This window comes from Nelumbo nucifera, chromosome 2, assembly GCF_055504915.1.
Source record: "Nelumbo nucifera cultivar China Antique chromosome 2, China Antique-T2T, whole genome shotgun sequence".
Lineage (NCBI taxonomy): Eukaryota > Viridiplantae > Streptophyta > Magnoliopsida > Proteales > Nelumbonaceae > Nelumbo > Nelumbo nucifera.
Window position 1 is genome coordinate 72,918,304 of NC_142650.1, and position 10,746 is coordinate 72,929,049.

At 32.4% G+C, this 10,746-nt stretch overlaps 1 long non-coding RNA gene across 2 annotated transcripts; it reads left to right on the forward strand.

The window, feature by feature from the left end:
* The first annotated feature begins 329 nt into the window (after positions 1-329).
* On the forward strand, positions 330-7,522 carry LOC104604147 (uncharacterized). 2 transcript variants are annotated; one of them, XR_016082071.1, is made up of 3 exons: positions 330-872; positions 4,464-4,886; positions 6,846-7,522. It is a non-coding gene; the product is annotated as an uncharacterized LOC104604147 (long non-coding RNA). The 2 variants fall into 2 exon arrangements; XR_736348.3 differs by having other exon boundaries at positions 4,836-4,886.
* The last annotated feature ends 3,224 nt before the right edge of the window (positions 7,523-10,746 follow it).

Below are 10,746 nucleotides of genomic sequence, written 5' to 3' on the forward strand. Positions count from 1 at the left end.
TAAAGCCCTTTTTCTTTTAGAAAAATTACACGCAATATTTTTGGTACCTGGATTTTTCTAATGGTTCAATATTTTAATACCAATTTAATACAATTCCTATAACAAATGATACATGAAAATTTTGATAAACAATATAATTTAAAATATTTAATAATTTAAAGATTAATTACATTTAAAAGTCCAAAACAAATTGTTCAAATACAATATTCAATTGGCATGTTAATAATACAAGAACCTAAAATTTTTTCAAATTCTCCAATAATATCCAATTGACATATTAATATTACAAGGCACTGGTAATGGTACTTCTTTTCCTTTTGAGTGTTCAACTTTGGGTTTCTTGAATTCCCTAACCACTCCCTACAAGTCAAGCATTAGAGTCACTATAATAAAAATAGGCATTAGTGGCAGTTTTTTAACTAGCAAATGGATGACTATTGGTAGAAATTTTAAGTCTTTGGCGGTGCCGCTTAAACCCCGCAAAACCCAGATTTTCCCTCTCCTGCTCTTTTATTTTCTCACCCTTTCGTATTCCCACTCTCTCTCTCTCTCTCTCTCTCTCTCTCTCGACCAGTTTTTCACCTCTTATTCTCAATCTCTCTCTCTCAACCATTTCTGATTTCTCATCAGCAACAGAATCTCTCTCTGAAGCTCTAGTGCAGTAACAAGTGGGAGACCACGTTAGATCTTAAGTTTGAGTTCATTTTCCAATGCAACAAACTTCTCGTAATCACGCCACAATCTTATTGATTCAATGAAGGCCCTCTCTCTCTCTCCAACAATCTTCATTGGATTTTCTTTTTTTTCTGAAACAACCTCCTCGTCTCAGGTTCTCACATCTCACATCCTTATTCATTCATTAGCGACAAAAGGTAAGATCAAAAGCCTCCATGACCTAGGATAGTTATCCCTTAGGATTGGATTTTTGTCATTTATGTTGATATTAGTAGGCAAATTTCATCGTTTATTTAGTTTAATGGTAAAGTTAGGTTAGATTCATTATCAACCATGCTTGGTTTATTCGATTTTCTTGTTGAATTTGATGTTATCTTCTTAATTTTTTTCTAGATTTGCTTAAATTTTTGTAGGTAAGTAAGTAGTAAAATCATGTTGATTAGCTTAAGGAATTCAGTTGGCTGGGCTGTAGATCCCTTTTGATTAGAATCATGTTGATTCTCGTTTGCACTAAGGTAGCAATTAATTAAACTCTGAAATGTGTAGTCTCCTCTTGAAAGCAATCCCTGTTCATTGGAACAAAATGAACACTCTTATATACTTGAAAATCTCATCTTGACACTAGAAGCAATCCTTAGAAAGGTTTTGAGTATGCTTAACTCATGACTATCCATTGCATGGAATTCAAAGAATCCCCTTCCTTTTTTTTTTATTATGACTCTTTGTAAGTTAGTATTGTATGTAATTATTCCAGATAAATACATCTATTGTATATATGCTCTTTTGTGTGTAGCTGATATTTTTAGGTTAATAGAGTTTTACTTTACCTTTTGAAATGAAGTTATTGGTTGGATTTCAAATTTGGCCAAGGCTCTATTTTCCATGCTTGCTAATGAAAACTAATTTTTTTTATCGAAGAGAATGAGCATCCATACTAATTATTCTAGATTCTATATGTGCAAAATAATTAAATTTCTGACTTGCTTCATTGTATATTGATTTCTAGTTATTTCAGTAATTGGATATAAGTTAAATTTGATTGCAATGGTTTTTGATATGAGAAACAGAGACATAACTTTTTTTTCTTAGATCTTGGACACATACATGGCATCTCACTTGAGGGGAAAAAAATCAAATTTTCCTAGGAATTAGTCAGTCATAGATTTGGCCTGATCACCCTTCTTTTTTATTTTTTCTTCTTCATGGTCTATATCTTGTTGAGATGCAAAACTTAAAGGTGTGGCTTTAAGGGTTCTTTCTTTATTCAATTAAGAGTTCTTGGTTTCTGCATTTTGCCAATATTACTGTGATTAAGTTCTCATCATTGTGACCTCTCTAGTCAATGCAATGACTAGCAATGCTTGGTATTAAAAATTTATTTTATGCACAACATTGAATGTGGAAAAAAACACAAAATAACTTATTTTCCACACTCTTATTTATGCCATCTTTATGTTTATACACCATCGACAATGTTCCATCACTAGTTGAAGTAACAACACCCATACAATGGAATGGGATCTGCTCCTCACACATGGGTGCCTCACAAGCACATCCACTATGCATTGGGAAAATCTCCCATGAATAATTACTTATAAGTACGAGAGATGTTCCCAATGCATGGTAGGATGTGTGTGTGAGGAGCATATCTGGTCTCACATATAACATATAAAAGCATATACTATATTATTTTAAATAATTAGAGATAAACACAAACAAATGAAGCTTCAAAATTACTTTGTGATATGCTATTGGACCTATTCATTAATTGAATATTCAACATACTTTTTTCTAAGTTGTCCCAAGCAAGTAATACTAACACTTTGACAACATGGTTGCCAAGATGGAAATATGTTTTTTACCTATTCAGATGGTCTCTATTGCATATACACATCTTGGAATTTAGCTTTTATATCTTAACAGGTTCTCTTTTTTTTTTTTCAATTGGCATTGCATTTTCAGATTGTCTTGTTGTGAAGTGCAATTATTGGTCTTTTTCTTTGATTCTTGGAGTCATCTATTACTTTTGAAGTTTTTGGTCTTTTTCAAAGTGTTCTTATGAAATTTTTGTGGAACATTTCTCTTATTCTAGTAACAGAAAGACAATTGTTTGCTGCTCAATAGAACACCAGAAACATTCCCTATGAATGTCATTATACGCTATCTAGGTTTTTAAGAATGAAAATGTTTGAGGACCATTCCCAACTACAGCAAATGCTTGACTATTTTAATTCCCACTAGTCATTTTAGATACAAATAGTAGTTTATTTTTGTTTTGGGTTTTACTTTATTCTATTGACATGTCTTATTTTACTTCATTTGTACTACAAATGAATATAATAAGGTAAAATTTAAACAAAAAATAAATTAGAATCTGCACCCAAATTATGTTAATTTTTAGTGAAAAGTGCATCTTCAATTCAAATCCATTCAATGTTGATTTTATTTTTTGGTGACAATAACAAATATTGGCCTTTGTGATTTTTTAAAATCAGAAAATTTTCAAAAATCATCAGTTTTCACTAACCCCCATATATATTCATATCTTTTCTTCTTTAAGTGAATATATGGACCTAATGACTATTTATTTCTTTCTTGTGCTTGGTGCAAATAAGATTGGTTTGTATATAGTGCTACATCATCTACAGGTTAGTCTTGCCATGTCTTGTAAATAGAAGTTCATCATATCCAATGAGTCCTATTTGTAAATAGAAAACAATAACAAGTTCTCTAGTATTAAAATTATATGATTTATGGAACATGACGTTGAACAATAAGATGAAAACATGTTTTTGAAACCAAATTCAAGAACATGGTTTTGGCTTTAGTGTTGGAAAATCACATACACAATCAATTGCACTTATGACCTTAAAAATTAATTAAATATATACTGAATCTTCATATTTTCCAAAAATATGTTAGATGTTGAACCATACAAATACACAAAAAATCATAGGAATTAAAGCATATAATACATGAATAATACAAATTTCATAAATGCATAATAAAAATAGGGGTGCTTTATTTTGTGATATATCTAATAATATAAATATGATTATAAATATATTTTTAATGAAGCATATTTATAATAGATTAAGCATACATTTACATGTAAATAATGCCAAAGTTTTTATTCTATATTTTGTTAAAGATGACATATTAAACACATTCATTTTTAGCAAATGTTTTTTAGCATAGCACATATGTATAATGGAATTATTTATTGTATTTTTCATTCTTGAAACTGAGTTATATGGGGTTTTTTTTCTCTTATTCTACTTATGTCAAATGTTGGTCCTAGGTCCAAACATATTTTGAAATGGTGCTGTATATATAAACAAAGCCAACTTACTTCATGAAATCAATCCATGCTTGGAGGTTCTTTTGAAGGGCATTCATCACAAATGCATATTCATCTGATTCAAGACCATAATTTGCTAATATGTCTGCAACATCTGTGGCTTAAGCCAAAAATTTACTAATCCTTACCTACTAAATTGTTGAGGTTAATCAATTTCCACTGCAAGTATCTTTTCTATTGTATCACTGATTGGACAAAGCATATGAGGTCTATAGAAAGGGATCATTGAATGATTGTTGCTTCCTATTGTTTCACTTGTAAAACTCAAATTAATATATGTTCTATGAATGTTTCCTCACTCTACTTATTTTAGGATCCATAATTAGAGATAAATGAAGACATTTTCATGTTAACATATATGAGGCCTATCCTATGATGTACATGTCTAGTGTTTATGTTTTCCTATAATTATGGTTCATTGTTGTAGGAAAAAACCAGGTTTGAGTGCATATGCTAATGATCCCTAGAAGGCTGTAGATTTTTTGCTATCTCTTTGGGAGCAAGTAAAAGATGTTGTTCCTAATGAGTTGTGTCACAACACACCAGTCAGAGTTGGGGTGTGTACTTATGATATCATTTTTTTTTTACTTTTTTGTTATAAAATATTTAAGCTATGCAAGTCTTCCATACTTGTTGTCCACTTTGACCGACTTCAGATAGAATTTTGCAAGTGTTAAATCTCATGTTATTCCCCCCTTTGCTTTTATGACTTAAGTTAGTATGTGTACGAATATGTTTATATTGCCTTATAAACACTCGAATAGGTACTACTCATGCTTTAAAATACTTTGTTTCTTAGGTCTGAGGTTTTCTTGAAGACAAAAATTCCATGAAGTCAAAACCAAAGTGGGTATGCTGTTTTGAACTTCACTCTATATACATATTCATAGATTGCATCACAAATTACCTAGTAGACTATGAAGGAATACTTTTTTTGTTCTAGATGAAATCCTGCTATAGATCAGCTTTTGTTTTATACTCTCTTCCCATTATCCAAGGTAAGAAAACTTGTCTATCTCAATCCCATTAAATGAATAAAAAGAATAGAATCTCAATACAACAATAGAGGGAGAAATAATTGGTTTACACTTACACCTCATCTCCCTTGAAAAATCAAAATCACCATTACTATATATATCCAATCTAATTAAGATACTCTTGATTGTAACCCATGCGTGTAAGTTGGAACTTGAGATATATCCAATAAATAGTGGAGGTAAAAGCAATTTATTCCACCATAGCCATTTTCATCCATAGAATACCTATACTTTTATGGTCAGTGTGTTCATATTACAATATTATCATCCTTTGTTCATCATTTTTTTTAGTTGAGGAAAGAAAATGATGGAAGTAAAATAGGGTCATGCAATTAGTAGGTCAAAAATTTAAAAATTGGGTTGGTTCCAATCCCAATCATCAAATAATATGAAAAATCCCCAAAAATATTGTCTTAATGTTTGTATTAAGTCATAGAATGGGAAACATTTGGAATATTTTTTCAAGTATTTACTATTTCTTTTTGTAAATGTTAGAAGCATCAATACACCTTTTTTTTATCAGTAAGAAGCATTGGCACACTAACTAAAATGTTTTATTGCCATAGATTAGCACTAAAGTTAATAGTGGATGTGGCATTAAATAGAGTGGAATGGCGAAACAAGATTCATGTAGCCAACCTCATATATTTGGGGTAAGGCTTGGATGAGGATGATGGTGAAATTAGCACTGAGGTTACGATCATTTTGATGATGTGACATGGATACTAATTTCAAACTAAAGTTGTAAAATTATTAGGTTCTAAACAATGGGATTTTAGGTGCAAAGCATATTTTATTACTTATATCTATTTTCATCCTAAAGATCTGGGCATGAACTTTGTTTAAATTCTTAATAGGTTCATAAATGATACATTTGCCCTTCAAAATCATAAATCTACTGAAATTCAATTTGATTAATAATCACTTCAATAATGTATGATTCAATCTTAAGTACCTAAAGTTTACCAAGAATATATGAGGATTAGTTAGAACTGCTTTTAGAAGTGTAATGAATGAATGTAAGATTCAAGTGAAAACTATTAAACCACTGTACCAATTTCTTATATATTTATTAAAGCCATGCAGTTTCGAGTGTTGGAGTGATTAGGAATAGTAAAGCCATGCAGTTTCGAGTGTTGGAGTGATTAGGAATAGTTAGCATCTTGTTATATCGAAGTTGGTTGGCTTGTTATGATGTTTTGACCATATAAGTAATTAAGTATATAGTCTAATTGAATAAAATACTACAGACATTTGAAAGAAAACACTCAAACTCGACCAACCCAATTAAATCCACCTAGATTCAAACCTGGCCTTTGTTTTGCTTAGGTTTAGCTTGGATTCAACTTGTACTACCATTTTCAGGCTATTCCTTAGGTTGGATCAGACATTGAACTGGGGGGGGGGGGGCAAGTTTTATTGTTGGGCCTAGGTTAGCCCTGAAGCTAGTCCAACTCATTTTGGAATTGGAAGTAGTTGTCTTTTGTGTGGGGATTAGTTCATTGTTTTGTAATTTCCTGAATTAGTAGACTTCTCATTGTCTTTATAAAATGTTCAGCTTTTCTTTGTAGCGGGGGTGAAAAGGTTGGATTTACTCTAGTTATGAAAAGCTAAGATAGGTTGGTTCTAACTTTAAAAGCTTTTGTTGTAACTCTTTTAAAAATGGTTTCAAAAAAGATAATTAGACAAAATTTAAGGTTAAATATCTTTAAGAGCATATTTTCCACATTATTTGAGATTATTGACAATTTGCATTACCCTACACATTCTAGGCTTTCTATGATTTGATGATGTGAGAGAAGCAATGTGGTATCTTGCTGGTGGAATAGCATAGATGCAGCAAGGACGACTCTATTACCACCATGAAGAAGGATTAGAGACCTAGATTTGTTTGTCTCTCTCTTTAAGGGAATTTATATTATTTATGTTGAGAAGCTATACAGAGGTGGAAATCTAGTGGATGTTGCAAGATTACTACATCATCTACGTAATAAGTAGTAATTCTTGAGTGCAAATTCATATAATGCCCTCTTGATGGCCACTAGTGAAGGGAATGATTTTGAGCTTCTATTTCAAATATTGAAGGATTTCTTGCTCTCATGTCAAACTGTGAGTTCAATTTCATATTTTAATCTTGCCAAGGGCCTTTCAAAGGCAACCGATTTTGTGCTTTTACTTAATTTCATAAGAGAAGTATCAGAAGTAGCATTTCCAAGAAGTGCAATGATCATCCACAAGATCATTTATGGCTTTGATGAAGACAAGCATAACTTTTCTCTCATATCCCAAGAGGAGAAGTTCTCTCTCATATCCAAACAAGATTTTGAGAGAAGTTGAAAAGAAGTTTTTGTAAATGAAGTCTTTTGAATGGAACTGGATATTTTTAAGAACAAATGGATGTAATTTATATTTTTAAGAATGAATGAATGAATGGGGAATAATTATTTTATTTTATTTGTATTTGATGTTTTGTTTTTTGTTTTTCATTTCAATTTGGATGAATGAATATAAAATAGGTTATATGAAGCAAATTATAAGCTTATTTAATAATTAAAAATAATTATAGGTTATTTGGGCAAGTGTGAAAAATATATATAGTTTTAGCGGCAACGGTGTGGAAAATAATTACAGGCTAAATTAGTTTTGCCTCATGAGGTTTAGTTTCATGATGTCGAATTAGTCTTTCCTCATGAAGTCGAATTGGCTTTGCCTTGTGAGGATTGGTCCTTGAGGTCGAACCATTTTTGCCTTGCGAAGCTTGGCTCACAAGGTCGAATTAAACTTTCCCTTGTGGGGCTTGCGAGGTTAAATTAACCTTGCCTCATAAGCTTGGCTCATGAGGTCAAATTATCTTGATCATGTAAGGTTTGATCACTACTCTTTGTGAGGTTTCATGAATTTCTCATTGGCCTTGCAGAGATGTATTGTTTTGCTTCTAATGCATAATGAGGCATCAATTTTGTCATTTGTCATGAATCATGTTGTATATGTTGGTAGGGTTTTACCTTTTTATCCTTAGATTTATATCCATTGTTCCACACTACATACATGACACCATAGCTAGCAAGGAATAAGGTTTAGAAACCCCTTTGATGTCTATTTCTCAAATGTTTGAGAATTATAATGAGGATTCTCGGTTATTCTTTGAAGAGTTGAAAATAATTTTGGAGAGAATAATGAGGGCATTTCTTTTGGAGATACACAGTTTATAAAAATAATGCCTTTTTTATGAGAAAGTGGAGGAGAGAATAAAGGGGAGTTAAGAATTTTCCTTAAACTTTAAGAGTTTAAATGGGTGGGGAGTGAAAGCGAAAATAAGGGTGTTGAGGTGGAAAGTTGAGAGTGTTAAGATGGTATTTTTAGGAGAGTGAGAGGGGGAATTAGAATATCTATTGGTTATTAATTTATAAAAATGACTTGGAATAAAAAATCAAAAATTCAAAAAAGGGAAAAAAATTCAAACAATTCCTTGTTTTAGTATCTATTAGTAAGTGTGAATGTGCTTTGCACGCGATAATTTTTATGATGATGATAGCTAAATTTGTTCATAGATTGGGTAGCTCAAAGTGCCGGCCCAGTCCAGTCCAATCTAAGTCAGGCTTGGATAGGATTCTAGGCCCACGATCTAGGGCTTGATCTTTTTTCGGGCCAGGCTTGGGCTTTCTCAAAAAAGCCTGGTCCGAGCCTAAGCTCAACTTGATAATGTATTATATAATATATAATACTTTTTCTTTATTATTCATCTCTTTTTTTCAAGTGATAGTGATATCTTCCATTTAGGTTTTGAGGTCTTTTAATATAAATAAAACAATCTTTTATCGAATAAAAAAAATCTTTTTCCAATTTTCTGGCCAGGCTTGGGATTTGGTCTTTGTATAAGGGCCAAGCTTGGGCTCAAGACCTAGGCCCGATGGTCGACTCGGGCTTGGGCTTAGGCTTGAATATATTTTGTTAATACAGAGACAAAGCCCGACCTGAACCTAGCCTGACCCGACCTGTGAACAGGTCTAATTATAGCAAAATATCTGCCCAAATGTTTTCTACATTTTTTTTGTATCTTTTATACTTTGTGTCTTTTCATGAAAACAACTCAATTTTTGGGTTGGTTTTAAATTTGTATTTTATTTCTATTTATCTATAAAAATGATTATGCCTTCTCACACTTGTTCTTTAATATTAATATTAATCTGATCAATTAATATAAGGTTCAATGAAATAATGGGAGTTAATATCTTAAATATAAGACTCAAAGGGAGTTGAATGAGGAGAAATGTAGTAGTTTAAAATTATATTTTGTGTCCCCACAATTAGAGAGAGACCAAATACAAAAATAGGGGTATTCTAGTCAATAATAGGATTCATTAAATGTTTATGGGAGTATATACATTACATACAAGACTTAAATGAGAGGCATTTCAATGGGGAGAAAATGTTTATTGGAATTACATTTCTATCCTTACAATTAAATAGGAACCAAATTAAAAAAAAAAGAGGTATGTAATGTATGTTAGTCAAGCAAAAGTTCCACACTCTCATTTACACTTTTATATGTTAAAACAAAGATGGCCACATCACATGACATCTCCTTTCACTCTTACCCCAACCCTACATTCTATTGCATTCTCTCTCTCTCTCTCTCTCTCTCTCTCTCTCTCTCTTCAAAATACCTTTCTTGCACTATTAAGAAGCCACTTCTTTAGGCCTTATTTCCATTTATCACCTATGATTTTTTGGTAAATTTTAGATTCACAGTCATTTAGGTCTTCCCTTTCGCAATAGTCATATGCATCAAAGGAAACCTCCATTCTTTGTCACATGTCTCTCTTCTCTCTCTCTCTCTCTCTTTTCTTCTTTTACCCAAAATCTTCCCCAATCGCACTCCTCCCAAACAATGATGGCAATTTGACCCATCCCCGTGGGGCCTCACCCTACCCTGGTTAGGGTCACTTTTTTTACCACTGATTAAGGTTCGAAGAAACTCGAAACTTTGGGGATCGGGGATGTTATTTGTCCACCCTGCCTACATACATACATACATACATACATACATACATACATACATACATACATACATACATACATACATACATACATACATACTTTTAGGTAGAATACTTTTAGGTAGACTTCAAAAAATAAATAAATAAATTTGTAAGTATGCAAGTAGGAATGACCGAGGCAGGTGGGACAAATTCGGGGATCCCCATTCGTCATGGAGAGGGGATGGGGTTAGAATTTTTAGCCTCGTCGGGGTTCAGGGTGGGGAATTTGAGATCGAGGTTAGGGACAATGTGGGCAAAACCCGGTCCTACCCTGCCTTGTTGCCATTCCTATTCCCAAGTTCACATTTTCTCATCAAAACAATGGTGGATAAACCATTCATTCTTCTCTCACATTGGATGCCCATCTGCAACCAATGTTTAAAAAATCGCAAAGTATCGGCCTGTATCATTCTAGCGAGCGAAATCCCGATACGTGGAATGCTACAAATCTAGTAATTTTGTTCCTTTTTCATTTGTATTAGATCGATACGGACTCGTATGGGGTCGTTTGGGTCTGTGTACAGGACCAATATAGACCAATATTTTGAACTTATGGCCAAAACATATTGTAATATAGACCAATATCTCTAATAACTCTTACATTTAAGGCAACTTGCCTTAAATAACTCCC